The sequence below is a fragment of the Rhinoderma darwinii genome, chromosome 8 (genome assembly GCF_050947455.1).
Source record: "Rhinoderma darwinii isolate aRhiDar2 chromosome 8, aRhiDar2.hap1, whole genome shotgun sequence".
Taxonomy (NCBI): Eukaryota; Metazoa; Chordata; class Amphibia; order Anura; family Rhinodermatidae; genus Rhinoderma; species Rhinoderma darwinii.
Genome location: NC_134694.1, coordinates 34,045,885 through 34,063,807, shown reverse-complemented (window position 1 = coordinate 34,063,807; position 17,923 = coordinate 34,045,885).

The window sequence follows — 17,923 nt, the reverse complement described above, 5'->3', positions numbered from 1 at the left end:
TTGTTAAAGAGGTTATGTTAGATGTTGTCGTCCTACAACATTAATAAAATAAACTGCAGCTATAAATAAAAAAGACTGAGGCCCTGTTCACATCTGCGTTGTCATATTCTGTTGTTCTGCTCCATCAGAGGAGCAGAATAAGGGAATGCCGGATGCAACAGTTGGGGCCGGGGGCCGATGGAACCCATTAGGAGTGTCTGTCGATTTACCAGAAAAAATAGCGAGGCATTGTCTGCCTAACAGAGCCTCCAACGCAGATGTGAACAACACCTTATTCAGCTAGATAACCTCCATTAACTCAGAGGCGCAGCTAGGTTCTCCAGCACCCGGGGCAAAGATTCAGTTTGGTGCCCCCCCCCAACCTCTTTCCCGACATCTTCTTCCCCCTCGCCGTGTTTGTTTTCTCTACCAATCGACATGTCATTGCTTTTTATGTAACACATTTGTACATCTTACAAGCAATATGGTTCTATACACAACACCAGAACCAAGCTCAGTACATAAATACAACACCAGCACAAATACAGCTCAATTTAGTGAAACCCCTGCCGTATAGGTGTGTATGGCGTAAAACTACAGCTCCCAGCATGGCCCGAACAATGGTGAGGATATGCTGGGAGATGCTGTTTCACAAAAATAAATCATATCATAATCATCTCGCTGCAGATCATACAGTGACTACAGTACTGATCAGAGGCAGAATAAACATTTACATTAAGTGACTCACCGGTGACAAGTCAGATTCTAGTTCTCTTTCTCCATCCGGTCCAGACCTCTATGATGACTTCTCCCGGTCCATTTCTGCAGTTTGCCGCTCACATGTCTTCACTTTACCAACATTTCTGCACCTATAAATAAATATAAAGTTATCATTATACCACACACTACACCCCTAAATATAATAGTGTCATACACTGCACCTCTAATTATAATAGCACCATACACCGTGTCCCACACACACACACACACACACACACACACACACACACACTGTGCCCCATGTAGATAGTGTCTGCCATAGAGCCCCCTGTAGATAGTGCCCCCATATAGCCCACCCCTGTATATAGTGTCCCACAAATAACTCCCCCTATAGTGCTCTACAGATAGCCCACCCCTGTATATAGCCCCGTGTAGATATAGCCCACCCCTGTATATAGTGCTCTACAGATAGCCCACCCCTGTATATAGCCCCCCTGTAGATATAGCCCACCCCTGTATATAGCCCCCCTGTAGATATAGCCCACCCCTGTATATAGTGCTCCAGAGATAGCCCAACCATGTATGTAGCCCCCCTGTAGATATAGCCCACCCCTGTATATAATGCTCCACATATAGTCCACCCCTGTATATAGTGCTCCACATATAGTCCACCCCTGTATATAGTGTTTCACAGATAGCCCACCCCTGTATATAGTGCTCCACATATAGCCCACCCCTGTATATAGTGCTCCACATATAGCCCACCCTTGTATATAGCCCCCCTGTACATATAGTCCACCCCTGTATATAGTGCTCCACTAGATAGTCCACCCCTGTATATAGTGCTTCACAGATAGCCCACCCCTGTATATACTATATACAGGCGTGGGCTATCTGTGGAGCACTATATACAGGGGTGGACTATATGTACAAGGGGGCTATATACAGGGGTGGGCTTTCTGTGGAGCACTATAGGGGGAGATATTTGTGGGATACTATATACAGGGGTGGGCTATATATACAGGGGGACTATATCTACAGGGGGGCTATATCTACAGGAGTGGGCTATATCTACAGGGGTGGGCTATAGCCCACCCCTGTATATGGTGCTCCATAGATAGCCCACCCCTGTAGATAGACACACCCCGTAGATAAAGCCCCCCGCATGTAGATAAAGCCCCCCCATAGATAAAGTCCCCCTTGTAGATGAAGGCCCCCCCCGTGAAGAAAAAGTCCCCCCCCCGTAGATAAAGTCCCCCCGTAGACAAAGTCGTCCCCCCTGTAGATACAGCCGCACACTTTTATTACAATAAAAAAAAATAAAAAAATTCAAACTCACCTTATTCCCGCTCCCACGCCGTCCGGCAGCCATGGAGACCTGCTCTCTTCTGCGCAGGTCTCCTGGGGTTGAACGCAGCATCTATGAAAGGCGCTGATTGGCTGGGCAGGATGACTTTCCCTGTCAGTTAGTCAGCGCCTTTCATCGACGGAAGCGTCACTGGTACAAAAGGTACCAGTCGCTTCATTCGTGGAAAGGCGCTGAATGGCCGGGCACGGAACGTGCCCGGTCATTTGTTGCTTCTAATTATACCTGTGTCCTTGCGACACAGGTACAATTATAGTGCAGGAGGAGGTGGCGCTGGCGCCCCCCTCTAAACTGCGCCCGGGGCACATGCCCCGCCTGCCCCCCCTAGCTACGCCCCTGATTAACTAACAACCTGAAGAGCATAGTATCAGCCTGCAGCCGAATCCCCCCAAAATAAATAGAGAACCTATTAATAAGACGTTAATGTCTTATTTTTGTGGTTAGTACAGCATCTACTATTTTTTGTTTTTACTGTACCACCATAACGGTGTACATAATTATACACTAGGTGCCCCCAACTTTAACCAGTATCCTCTAGTTTACAGCAGCATACTGTATTGCTTACATTACTTCCCATACATGTTAGTGAAATGTATATTGAACATTCTATTCACAGCAGAGGGTAAAAAGGTAAAATGCTCAACTTGGAGTAGGTCCCCATTTGGCAAGAGCACCATCAGCTACAAATCAGTTCAGGAAATAGGTTATGGTTTTTTGGTCTTCACTGTTCCCTGTATCCTATTCATGCTTGAGGCCTCATTTACACGAGCGTGTGCGTTTTGCGCACGCAAAAAAACGCTGCGTTTTGCGTGCGCAAAAGGCAATTGACAGCTCCGTGTGTCATCCGTGTATGATGCGCGGCTGCGTGATTTTCGCGCAGCCGCCATCATAGAGATGAGGTAGTCGACGGCCGTCACTGTCCAAGGTGCTGAAAGAGCTAACTGATCGGCAGTAACTCTTTCAGCACCCTCGACAGTGAATGCCGATCACAATCTACACCAACCTGTGAATAAAAAAAGACGTTCACACTTACCATGAACTGCCTGCTTCCTCCAGTCCGGTCTCCCGGCCGTTGCCTTGGTGACGCGTCCCTCTCTTGTCATCCGGCCCCACCTCCCAGGATGACGCGGCAGGCCATGAGACCGCTGCAGCCTGTGATTGGCTGCAGCCTGTGCTTGGCCTGTGATTGGCTGCAGCTGTCACTTGGCCTGAATTGTCATCCCGGGAGGTCGGACTGGAGGAAGAAGCCGGGAGTTATCGGTAAGTCAGAACTTCTTTTTTTTTTTACACGTATATGTATATTGTGATCGAAAGTCACTGTCCATGGTGCTGAAACAGTTTAAGTCTTTCAGCACCGTGGGCAGTGACTGTCTCCTGACGTCGCGTACCCGAACATTTTTTGCCGGGTTCGGTTAAAACGAGTTCGGCCGAACCCGGTGAAGTTCGGTGCGCTCATCTCTAATTTGACCCTCCGTTTGGATGTTTGTAACCAGAAAAGCACGTGGTGCTTTTCTGTTTACATTCATCCTTTTGACAGCTCTTGCGTGATTTTCGCGCATGCAACGCAGGACCGTCAGTGTGGCATGCGTTGTTTTCACGCACCCATTGAAGTCAATGGGTGCGTGTTGCGTGAAAAACGCAAGAATATAGAACATGTCGTGAGTTTTACGCAACGCACTCACGCTGCGCAAAATTCACGCATCGTCTAAACAGCCCCATAGACTATTATAGGTGCGTACGACACGCGTGAAAAGCACGCGCGTCGCACGCGCGTATAATACGCTCGTGTAAATGAGGCCTTACCCGCATTCACCAGCAGACTTAAATATCCGTATTTCCTTCCATCATCCACACCTATCGCTAACTATCCTTTACCACTGGGGCTCGCTTAAATGGTGTCGGTCCAAAGCAGTTGCTATGCCTGCTAGCCTGGTAGTTACGCCCATGCTCTACAGTGACCAATGCCAGACATACCATCAGTTTGCAGCCCCTCAACATGATCTTGCATACTACCATCTCATCACTACTGTACATGCATTGATATTATATATGTGATGTTAAACGGTGGCTATCCCTAATTGTACAGACAAGTACAAAAATGTCATTTCTTTTTTTTTTAAACAAAATGATCACCAATCTTTCAACATACTTTACAGGAATTAATAGTACAAGCGAATAGAAGAAACTTTGTAAAATATCTTATTATGGACAAATGCCTTTTTCGCTACTTATCAGGAACTTCTATATATACTGGATGTTTACTGCACCAATTACCCACAGAGGTCAATGAACAACTCTAAGGAAAAGTGGAGTAGTTACCTATAGTGACTAATAGTGACATAGTTACCTATAGTGACTAATCATATTCCAAATTGTATATTTCCAGTATAGGTTGGGTAACAAACAAATTGATCTGATTGGTTGTTTTAAGAAATAGATTTACTTATTTGTCTGCGCTATTTGTAAGAGTTAGGGTTTAAGGTCTTCACCATCATGAAATTATTTCCCTGCATATATCTAAAGAAAGAATCTTTATACTCTTAAAGGGAGTCTGTCACCATAATGTCCGTATTAAACTAGTATCAGGGTATTGTAGAGAAGACTAACCTGTTTCTAGCGTTTATTTTCAATTTCTGCTTACTGCCTCCTTTGTAGAAAAATCCGATTTATTAACTTCATGCTAATGAGCATTTAGGTGCAACGAGGGCGTTACCATTGCTCCTCAATGCTCTTACGTCGCTCCCCAGTTCTCACATTGATTGACAGGGGTCAGGCAGCGTAATCGGCGCGTTCATGCCTGGCCCTTTAGGGTATGTTCACACGACAGCATCCGTAACGGCTGAAATTACGGGGATGTTTTCAGGAGAAAACATCCCCGTAATTTCAGCCGTAACGGCATGTGCAGGCGCTTGAACGCCGCGTCCATTACGGACGTAATTGGCGCTGCTTTTCATTGGAGTCAATGAATAACGGCTCCAATTACGCCCCAAGAAGTGACAGGTCACTTCTTTGACGCGGGCGACTATTTACGCGCCGTCTTTTGACAGCGGCGCGTAAATATACACCTCGTGTGAACAGACAAACGTCAGCCCATTGCTTTCAATGGACAGATGTTTGTCAACGCTATTGAGGCGCATTTTTCTGATGTAATTCGGGCCAAAAACGACCGAATTACGTCCGTAATTAGTGTGTGTGAACATACCCTTACTGTCTATAATGCGCGCGCGTCCCTGCTCCTTACTCAGCGCATGCGCAGTAGTGCCGATTAGAACAGAGAGCAGAAACATCTTACTGCTCGTGCACCAAGTAAAGAGCAGGGACATGCGCTGGGGAACTGGGGAGCGACATAAGAGCATTTAGGAGCAATGTTGACGCCCTCATTGCACTTAAATGCTCAAAATAATGCATCAACATCAAATATTCACATACAAGAGATTTACCAAAACTAGTGCAAAGTGGCTCATGTGCCCACGGCAGCCAGTCGGAGACGACTCAATCTTTTGCACTAAGATTGATAAATTCCCCATGTGTGTTTTCACTTGATCTGCCTCTGCTGACATAAAGTGGAATTACCCTTTTAACAAAATATTCTTAACAAGTTGGGTAACTTAGCAGATGCTTTGTCTGATCTTGAGTTATTTGATGGGGTTTTCTGGGATTTTTACAAACTGCATTCGGATCTTTGAAACGGTTGCAAAAATGTCTGCAACAAATCTGCCGCATTTAAAAATCAACTTCCTGTCAATTGGGGATGAAAGCTTAGTACAGTCCAAAGAAGGTTGTGTATTAATGCTATCATTCTTTTTCTGTCTGTGGTATTGGTTATTCCTAACACATGGAACCGTTGTTGACATTTTTAAGATCTTGACCAACTGTCAGCAGAATACTCATTGGGTTTTGACAAAGGTGATTTTGCTTTGAAAAGTCACATAATCTACAAGAACCTAGCTGGAAATATTAAATTATGTTTATTGTTAACTCAAACTGTGGGAGAGTTTATATCCTTAGATAATCACCAGATTATTTCCGAACAGCCCCAGGAACATCATGGATCCCGCATGCAGTAAAATGTGATTGGAGAACTGATGTCAGCTAATAAAGATGGATTCTGGCTTTCATATCATGAGGCCGTGGCTGCTCTCCTCTTTAGGGGTACAGCTAAAAGGGGTGCAGAGGCAGCAGTTATACTCAGGACAGGTCCAGGCGCCTAAAAGTTACACAACGGTGCCTCTGCCTAATAAGAATGGCACATGGCAGGTGGGGGCTTGTTACAGATTTTGGATTGGGACCCAGCAGCTTCAAGGTATGCCTCTATCTTCTCTATTACCCAAATCTGTACCAAGTGAGAGATTCCAGTAATAGAAGTATATATTAAAATGGCTAAATAATTTGAGAGAATTGAGCGTGTATACTTGTCAAGGTACTGCATGAAGTCAGGTACTGGTGTGTAAATGTTATTTGTGAATAATTAATTTAGATAATGATATGTATGAGTTCTGGGCGAGTCTCCTGTTTTGTCACTTTGTACATATCTTCTGTGCCAAGACTGCAAATCTGGCCCACTAACCTGTATTTAACGCCCCTATAACTTGTTGTACACAAAAGAGAACTGCCAAGTATAATTTAACATTAATCTAATTATAAAAAGATTACTATGGGAAAGGCAGCAGCAAATACTGAACAATAAGTGGAATGTGTATTACAAAGCAATGACTGCGTGGAGGGGACCTGCGTAGGACAGCGATATTCAACATTTATCCTGCTCAATAATAATAACAATAAGAGGTTTGCTACAATTAACAGCATGCTTCTATGTCTGCATATAGTACATACAGTATGTGGATGGAAAGAATGCAAAAGCAACATGCAAGAACCTGGGTGCGCAGTTTATGGGATTCCTTAACCTGGACAACGTGATGTATTGTCTGTCAACTTTTGTTTAAAGGGGTTTTTCAGGAAGAAATCATTGATTGTTATCAGTAGAGGTTTAACGGTAACCCCCAGACCCCTGGCAATCTCTAGAATGAAGGGGCTGCGTTACTCCAGCAAGCGCTTTAGCCCCTTCAATCTTCATCCAGGCACAGCAGCTCGTCCAGACATGTGGCTGTGCCTGCTTACTGCAGCTCAACCCTACAAAATAAAAAAAACATTGCAACAGCACAGCTCAACGTCGGATTACCGCCTATCAAACAATGATGACCTAGCCTAAAAAATAGGCCATCAATGTTTTGTTTCCAGAAAACCCCTCTAAATAAACTTGAACAGCATAATTATTAGGTTAAAGTGTTTTTGATCTGAATCCATCCTAACACAAATAGGACATATGGAAAGGGCAGTCCAAACAGGACAACACATTTAATGTGGTTAAGTCACATTGAACAGGTAGTCCTTTCAGCAAGCAGCATGTTATAGAGAAGGATTGGCTGATATTGACAGTTTAGTATAGTGGGGAACGGTTCAATGAAACTTGATCTAAATTCCTGCTCACTTTGAGCCTATGAGTCTGAAGCCTTCTCCGAGTACATATAGACATAGATGTCAATCATTGAGACCGCCATGGGGACTTGACAAGTTCTACCGAATCTTTTACCACAAAACTATGACGTTGGTGGTGAAATGTGGTACTACAAGCCGAACTTGGTTAACAAAGTCCTCTTTTTAATTAGAAAGAAATGCCCTACAAAACAATATATTTCCTATAAGATGGCAATTTGCCAAAATGTGACTCATGCCCTTTAAAAGCATGTTAATCTGTTGTCAATCTCATCTCTATTCAACAATACAGGATTACAAGATTCAAGGGGCATAGTTACATAGATATTTTGTTTTAACATGCAAGACTTTAATAGCAGAAACAATTGTGCCTTTCAATCAATATTGTCTTCACAGAGACGGCAGTCATTGCAGAAACAAAATGAATGTAGATCCAGTCCAGAACACAACCTTCAGGAAACACCAAAACGTGAATTCACCCATTATTAGAATTATTTTATTATTATTAACCCCTTAATGACCAGCCTATTTTATACCTTAATGACCAAGCCATTTTTTACGTTTTTCCATCGTCGCATTCCAAGAGCTATAACTTTTTTATTTTTGCGTCGTCATAGCTATATAAGGTCTTGTTTTTTTGCGGGACAAGTTGTAATTTTTAATAGCACCATTTTGGGGTAAAAATAATTTATTGATTAACTTTTATTAACTTTTCTTTGGGGGGGGCAATAGAAAAAAAAACAGCAATTTTGCCACACTTTTTTGCATCCGAAATGTACGCCGTTTACAGTGTGGTATAAATAACATAATAACTTTATTCAATGGGTTGTTGCAATTGCAACAATACTAAATTTATGTATATTTTGTATGTTTTAAAACTTTTACACAGTGAAAACACTTTTTTTTCAAAATGATTTGTTTTTGTGTCTCCATACTTGAAGAGCCATAACTTTTTTATTTTTTTGCCGATGCAGTTGTATGGGGGATTTTTTTTGCGGGACGACTTGTAGTTTTTATCGGTAACATTTTGGAGTAAACGCGACCTTTTGATGACTTTTTCTCCAAAAAATTTAAAGGTCGCAATTTTCACATTTTTTTGTTGTTTTTTTTACGACGTTCACCGTGCGGGTTAAAATGATGTATTAACTTTATAGTTGGGGGTCAATATGGACGCAGAAATACCAAATATGTGTAATTTTCTAACTTTATTTTGTTTTTTAATAATAAAGCAGTTTGTAAGGGGAAAAAGTGGGTTTTTCATATTTTTTTTTAACTTTTTTTCACGTTTTATTAAAGAAAAATGTTTACTAGCCCCACTAGGGGACTTTACTATGCGATCCTACAATTGTATTTATAATACACTGCAATACTTCTGTATTGGAGTGTATTATGCCTGTCCGTGTAAAAAGGAAAAAAATCTGCTAGGTCATGCCAGAGGCAGGCATACACTATAGGCCTTTATTAGGCCCCTGGCTGCCATTGGAGACACAGACACTCGGCGATCTTATCGCCGGGTGTCAGTGGGATGAGAGGGAGCTCCCTCCCTCTCTCCAAAACCACTCAGATGCGGCGCTCACTATTGAGCGCCGCATCTGAAGGGTTAAACGGGTGAGATCGATACTGATATCGATCTCACACGTTCGAGCAGGGATACCACAAGCCCTCAGGTACCTCTGGTAGCTGAGAGCAGGGAGATTTAATGGCTCCCTGCTCTGTTTACTTATTCCGATGCAGCGCCGTAAAAGGCCTATGCATCGGAATAAAGCCCGTTAGTGCCAGCCGTAAAAACACTATGGTGCGGTCACTAACGGGTTAAATATTACATTCTATTCTTGCTGAATATTTTTGTTGAACTGAAAATAGATGACATCACAGAACATAATCCCGCAGTCTGGCCCACGTCCATGTTACTATGCAAGCAGCTGTCACTTGCTTTCATCCAGATTAGCAAAAACATAAGCAAAATTATATGGGAACATTATTCACAGTTTTTGCCCTTTTCAGTTTGGTTAGCATCATGTAAACTACATTGTTCTACATATTTGCTCGGAAAGGTGCCGGATTAGTTTCCACTTTTGACATCCTTCTTATCGCTCCTCTAAATACCCTTTCAGTGATCCAGCAGAATGAGAAGTTAAATGTAGATACGTAATAAGAATGAACACAGTAGCATGGATATTGTTTTGGATGCCCATCCGGTAATCTTCCCGTAGAACATACTGTGTCATTTTTCGATGTCACATCAGTTCAGAGATGCTACTGAAAAACAATAAACTTTTGCCATCATAAAATATGTGCGGAAAGGAATCACTCAGAATAACCTAATTTCTCTAGAGAGGATCTGCTTTATTAGCAAACAAGGGGGTGGTTAATTGGCCCATGTGTAACAGAAAGGGTATGCAAACATTCGCCAGGTCCTTCTGTCCCTGGAGTCTAAACCCGACATGACATTGGGGGCCTTCTTTTCTATGTATGCCACTTCTTAAATCATTGTGTATTTAGAAGAAATCTTTGCAACATTGTACCATTCTGCTTTCCTATGTGGTTGGGTGGACTATGGACCCCCAGGGTGATTGGTCCTGGTTTCCGATTGCTACCTCTGTAACCATCATAGCTATGCCACTGAAATTGTTGATTGTAGACTGCACTCTACCACTGAAAAAATGAGCGTACACATTGAAGAACAACTGGTTTCCCTCTTACGCCCATATTTATGGTATGTTCACACGGGTCGGATTTGATGCGGAAAACTCTGCAGAAATTCTGTCCCAGATACCGCACGGAATTCTGGACAAAATTCTGCCTCAATGTTTTATTTGATTCCAACTTTTGGACAGAATTGCCACTGCGGACCCCAGATGAGGGCATGAGAGAAAAAAAAGTCCTTACTCACCTCCCCCTGGTCTCCCAGAGCGACACTACACTCCTCTCATCGCTTTTGTCTGTGCTGCCGGCCTCTTTAGATTATGTTTTTTGGCATGTAACCATTGCAGACTGTGATTGGATGCAGCGTTCACATGGGGTAAAAAGTCATTCTAGGAGGCTGGCAGAACGGAGACCAGATAGGGTGGAGTGAGTCATTGCTATAGGAACGACAGGGGAGGTGGACTGTTCATTATTATTTTCCCTACTTTCGATTTTTGCTATGAATTTGCAGCTTTTCCTGCAGCAAAAATCGCATCATTTGCTATTAATTGCAGAATTTCACTTTTTCATTGCACTCAATAGGGAAAGTCTGCAACAAATATGCAACCATTCAATGTCAATGTTTGCTGCGGATTAATAAATCTATGCAGTTGGTCAGTTTCTGCATAGAAAGCGTGGACGAGATTTTTAAAATCTCATCTACTTTGCTGCTATTGTAATGCGGTGCAGATTTTCCATTTGCGTACAAAAAAATTGCAGCAATTACGCGTGAACGTAGCCTTAAAAACAAAATTTAGCTTGATGGTTTGGATATGGCTAGTCTGGTCTAAGTGCTTCCGGCGTCCTGGATGACGTTTCATCCCATGTGACTGCTGCAGTCATTCACAGGCTGCAATGGTCACATGTGAGAAAACGCCATCTCAGGAGACCGAAAACACAGACCTGGGAGGAGTGACGTCTTGCGATGGAAGGCCAGTGGAAGGTAAGGTAAGTTTGGCTTTTTTTTTTTTACCCTCTTCTGGGGTCTACACGACAAATCCGGCCGAAAGTCGGCAGCAAATCAAACACAATTTGGTGCAGACTTTCGGCTGTAATTCCCTGTGGTATCTGGGTCGGATTTTCTGTGGAGATTTCTGCAGCAAATCCGATCTATGTGAACATACCGTAAGTCTTGGATGAGTCACAGAGACAGAGCCTCCTATATTTAAAAAATTGGCTGCATGGGATATCTGATAAGTAGCATATGTAACAATGCCTCCTAATAACATTGTAATGTCCAAGTATTCTCTATGAGTGCATGTTTTCTTCTCTAAAACCATGATTCCAATGTATTAGCCTCCACTTCACTTCCATGTATTATTTATTGTCTTCATACAAAAGCTTGCAAATACAAGGATTACAAATCGACCTCATTTAGAACTTTTGATTGCGGACCTTATATCTAGTACCATAAATAATGTGCTTGTTCTTCTTACCATCCTAACCTGGTACTCATTTCACACCTTTTCTATCTAAACAGCAAGGGACAAAAATGCCTCCTAACATTGTAAAGGGACAAGCCCCAAGTTTCATCCAAATAAAAAAAAAAACTAACAATATACATAGCATTTCAATTCTACACCATTCTTGCACCGCTAGGACGAGCTGTTCGCTGCGGGTATTGCTTCTGAAACCTCCGACAAACAACTCATATTGTAGGAAAAACTTAGTATTACATGCCAGTGGATTTGGTCTGGCCACTTATTATATGGTCGGCCAACACTACATGGCTAGTAGATATAGAAATGTTCCATCCAATCATTATTTCTATACTACAATCATAATGGTCATTGGATCTGAAAACTCCAACATGTTGTATTGGGAACAGGGAATGATATAAATAGTGACAATTAACGTACAGCGCTGGGCAATATGTTGTCACTATATAAGTAACAGATAATAACAGGTACGTCCTCGTCTATAGTCATGATAATGACCAGTCACCTTGACCTCCTCATGGACATTCATGAGAGAGATACCACTGAGATGACATGGCCATTAAAATGCTGATCTTGATCTTTATTACTGGGTAGAACGGGACACTGTTATAAGCAGATAAATGAACATACATGTCCCATGTTTATTCTCAACAGTAGTACGCTTTACATATCTAAGTAGTAAAACTTTAAAATTGTTCCATAGAGTAAATCTTCTCAGATAGCTCACGTGTCCTGAGAATTATTTTACAATGCATGTAACAAAGCTTCTGAAATGAAAGAGAATCCGTGCAATATATAGAAAAGTGACATCACTCATCATAATACTGTCTGGAAGAAAACAGTGTCTGCTCTTGTATACTGCACGCTCGGCGCGCTGCCAGGGCCTGTGTAAATTATTAATGACAGGGGTGTCCCCTTGCGTGACTCAGAAACGGTAACTCAGGCAACCACAACTCAACAAACAAACTGAAATTCCTTCTTGTTTCCCATTTATGGTCAATCACGAGCTTGTGTGGGAGAGAACAAGAAGAACACTTGTTGATCATGATCTTTATCACTGGATAGAACTGGACACTGTTATAATCAGATACTGTAAATGCACATAGTGTACTGTAAGAGACACTTGCGTATGCAAAGTGCACTCCAACTGTAGCAAACATGTAATTACCATATTAATTATCTTCGTTTATTACAGATTACTTGTCACGATGAATCCCATTATTTTTTATTGATAAACAATCTACTGTTATTTGGCTTATTGATCCCGAGCTGTCATATTAATCTTTACTGAGGACCACTCTTTTCATGTTTGTTGAAGATTACCCCTAATTCATTAGTGCTTTGTTCAAATAGTGTCCTGAAATCCCATCAACATTGTTGATTAACAGGCTAAAAGATAAAACGGCTTACAACCTATATTATACCTCCATAAGAAAGGACGTGGAACACCCAGAATCTATAGAACAACCAAAAAAAGAGTAGGAGTAACCACTAAACGATGTATATGCAAAAATACTAAATTACGCTTATTGATATATTATAGATTAGTAGAACATAACACAAACTACTATAAAATATTCAGAAAGACACTGATGTGGCCGAAGAGCATATAAAAGGCCCAAAGATACAGAGACCAGACAGGAAATCAAACAATATGTTACTATGTATGCAAACGGGGGAACGACCTAGACAATACCAGTTATAACATGTCTAGGACTACTACGTTTTGAGAATATTCAGCAGGTGTCCCTAAATTATCAGCGCACTGTAGCCAAATGCTGATGTATACAGAGTGCGCTAGAAAAATATTTAGTAAATGTTTAGAAATAGATATAGCTACCAATAATAAGTAGCAGTGGTGTGCAAGCCCTGGGAAAAAATGTCCCAGCATACAAAGTTCAAGATAAAATAGATGAATGCAGGGGGCGGACATATAGCCAATGCAGGGGCAGACATATAGCCGATGCAGCCAGTTTGTGGGGGCCCGCTCAGCTGCCCTAAATGCTGTGCACATAGATCAGCACATAGGTCAGCACGGCTGTGCGGCAGACGGAGGAGGGCATCCTTCCCTCCCTGTACACTTTCGGCAACTCACAGATCAGACCCCCTTCTTTCACATATGTTATTGATGCCATCAATAACATATGTTAAGGAAGGGGGCCCGATCTGTGAGTTGCCGGCACGGCAGGCGTTGGGGGGGGGGGCAAACTGGCAATTGCCCAAGGCCTCATCCTCTTAGGGCCCACTGCCTGCGGCAGCTACGTGGCCCATGACTTGGCCTTATTTATGGGCAGGGCGGCACGGGACCCTCATGCCCGGTGGCCTCGCTAGCACCGGTGGGGGTCCGGTCCTAGCGACAGCCACATTTACTTGTATCTGCGTCCTCAGGACATTGATACAAATTAATAATATAGGCTGCAGGCCACATTAGGCGCTGGGAAGACTCCCTGCACAGGCCAGCGTGAGTGTCCCACCCCGAGGCTGTGCAGCACTCCGTCCGTCATGGGAACGGGGCAAGGTAAGTACAATATTATTTTTGGGGGGCTGTGTGGCACTATACAGTGGGGATTGCTGGTGGCACTACATACAAGGGAGGGGCACTGTGTGGCACTATATACAAGGGAGCTTGTCAACATCCACAGCAACAGGGCCCCCAACATATTGATAAACAGACTGTAGTATAATATATTGTTTATTGTATATATCTAGAGTGTGTACGTGCGTATAAGTGGATTGGTAGAAAGTGTGCGGTGGCTGTGTATGAGAGAATAAGCAAAGTCATCCTATAGAGTTTATTATATTAATGTGTCGACACTATTAATATATTACCACTACTCCAGTCTGGATGTCCTAGGTGATTGCATCCAACTGTCAGGGGGAGAGAATTGTAAACTACCACATATGTGTTAATGCTATATTCCTTTACCTTTGTTGGTTACTCACAACCAAGTTATAACTTTACCTAATCCAAAATCAAAATATTAAATAGTTTCCTGGTTTCATGTTATCTTTCTCTGTTAGTATATACCTTCATGGTATATCAAGTGTGTATCAGGGTATGTTCACACGGCCTATTTACGGACGTAATTCGGGCGTTTTTGCCCCGAATTACGTCTGAAAATAGTGCCTCAATAGCGCTGACAAACATCTGCCCATTGAAAGCAATGGGCAGACGTTTGTCTGTTCACACGAGGCGTATATTTACGCGCCGCTGTCAAATGACGGCGCGTAAATAGACGCCCGCGTCAAAGAAGTGACCTGTCACTTCTTTGGCCGTAATTAGAGCCGTTATTCATTGACTCCAATGAATAGCAGCGCTAATTACGGCCGTAATTGACGCGGCGTTCAAGCGCCTGCACATGCCGGTACGGCTGAAATTACGGGGATGTTTTCAGGCTGAAACATCCCCGTAATTTCAGCCGTTACGGACCCCCGCCGTGTGAACATACCCTCAAGCTTGGCGGGGGTTTCCTGAGTCAACACCTGACAGAAGAGACCTGCCCTTCTGTATACCCCACAAGCTCCTAATAAGAGTCAGGTGGAGGCATGGCACTAAATAAGAAGAAAGAGATACATTAAACCCCTATTACATTGGAGACTTACTTAAGGGGTGTTACATAGAGAATACAGAGCAGCTGTATGTCAAAAAGTAAAACACATTTTTAATAAAAACGATTTAGAAAGTTGAACTAAACACACTGATTGAAGGTTTTATTTTAAAAAAAAGTTGCCTTTCAAATATGTACATAGTATAATTATTTTTTTTTTGTATTTCTTTTTAAAATGAGTGTTTTATTTTCTAAATTTATTATGGCTAAACATGTATGCACTCGACCAAGCATACATGTTTACTCAATAGCAGAGGAGACAAGACGCTGTAAGACACTCCTGACAACAACTTGACTCCTGACTGAATAAAACCTGCACCATCCTAATTTTCCCCAACATCTACTGTCAGGGGACAGTCAGGATCCACATTAGAGATCCACCAAAATTTATCTAGCGTGTTTTAGCAGCTTTAGAACCAGAAGATTTCATCGGGTCCCTGGTGATCAAATTTTCATCAGTCCTGTGATCATTGGTACAGAGATAGGATACAGCTAGATTGCAACCTCTAATTCTGATGTGCTCTAAAAATATGGTACCTCCGAGCAAAATTCGTAACTGTTTTTATAGAAAGTTTAAGCTTGAAGTTTAAGAGACGTAAACAAATTAAAAATAAATTACGACCACTTTTCCTCCCCACGTTTGTCCTGTTATAAAAGTACTGTATTATATACAACAAGGTGGTTTGACTTCAGTCTAAGCCGCTCTCAACATCTATTTTAAGTATTTTAAGTTCTATAAATTGCTGGTCAGAGTTCAAGACTGCTTCCTTTTCTATCCAAGGAACAGCTGTGGAAACTCACAACGTGAATCACTTTCTTTTAAAAACAAGTTTTTCCACCAGCTAACTAACCAGTGTAATTGTAGAACATACCTCCTGTCAATTACCATGGTTCTGGATTCATTTGTAAGGTTTTTGGACAGGAAACCATTTTCTAGAGTCGGGTGGAGTTGTGACTTTCACAAGTGTTTATTCAGGTGCATATATATTTTGTTCAAATTAAAACAAGTTGTACCCTGTGTACACTGTATTTACACAGATCTCAGGAACTCGTGACTTGTTTATGGAGATGAAGAAGAAGCTCGTAGAGTGGGCTCAAGCATCCTGTCAGAATGCATGAAATAGTATTTTTCTTGCCTAAAGCTATTAACAAATCAGAGAAGTGGTCGGCAAAGGTGGAATGAATGGTCCCATTGGCTCCACTGCTAGAAGAGAGTGAATGGAAAAACTGACAGTTTTTGTGTGTATACATACTGTGCTATAGTATGGAGACCTGTCAAAATTGCAAGTCTACGCTTCAATATCAATTAGATATAAAGCATAGATCCAGTGTCATTGTAATGGGCCTGGTTGTGGAATAGCTAAATAACTAACTATACCAGACCACACAATTCACTTATAGCATCCAATTTTCCATAACTTTTTTTTAGGGCCTTGGTACTCTGTTGGCCCCAAGACTTAAATACAAAAGAATGATTGGTGGTCTTTTTTACCAAATCATTGACTAATTATTAAAAGGGGTTTCCCACAATGGACATTTATCACCTATCCACAGAATAGGTGATAGATGTATGATTTCTGGGGGCCCAACACTGGGACCCTCAGTAATCACTAGAACAAGGGCTGGGTCCAGGTTTCTGTGGGCCCTAGGGCGATAGAATCTCAATGGGCACTTTTGTGATGTGTCAAACATGCCAGTAAAACTTCATGTATTGTGGATATTGACAAAAATTTCACCTGATTTCCAAAAATATTCAGCAGACTGAGGATGAGATTTGTTAAATCTCATCCACTTCCCTACAACAGTCTTAAGCTGCAGATTTTCTGCCCAAAATATCTGTACCTGAATACATTACTAGAACCAAACTCGTGCCATAAATACAGCACCAGAACAAAGCTCATAACATAAATACAGTACCAGTACTAAGTTCAGTACATATATACAGCACCAAAGCCAAGCTCAGTACATAAATTCAGCACCAGAGCAAAGCTCAGTACATAAATACAGCACTAGAACTAAGCTCAGTACATACATAAATTACCAGAACCAAACTCAAACCATAAATACAGCACCAGAACCAAGCTCAGCACATAAATACAGCACCAGAACAAAGCTCAGCACATACATACAACACCAGAACAAAGCTGATTACATAAATACAGCACAAGAACAAAGCTCAGTACATAAATACAGCACCAGAACAAAGCTCAGTACATAAATACATTACCCATACCAAACTCAAACCACAAATATAGCACCAGAACAAAGCTGATTACATAAATACAGCACCAGAACAACGCTCAGTATATAAATACAGCACTAGAACTGAGCTCAACACATATAAGTAGTACCAGCACAAATACAGCTCAGTATACAGATTAATTGCAAATTTAGTTTAACCCCTGCCATATAAGTTTGTACAACCTAAAACTACAGTTCCCAGTAGGGCATGAACAATGGTGAGTATATGCTGGGAGTTGTTTCTCACAAAAAAAGAATGCTACCACCTATCATCTCACTGGAGATCATACAGTGACTACAGTATTAATCAGTCAGAGAGAGAATAAACATTTACATTTAGTGACTCACAGGTGATGTCTTCTCATGTTCTAGTCATTATTTTTCTCTTTTCT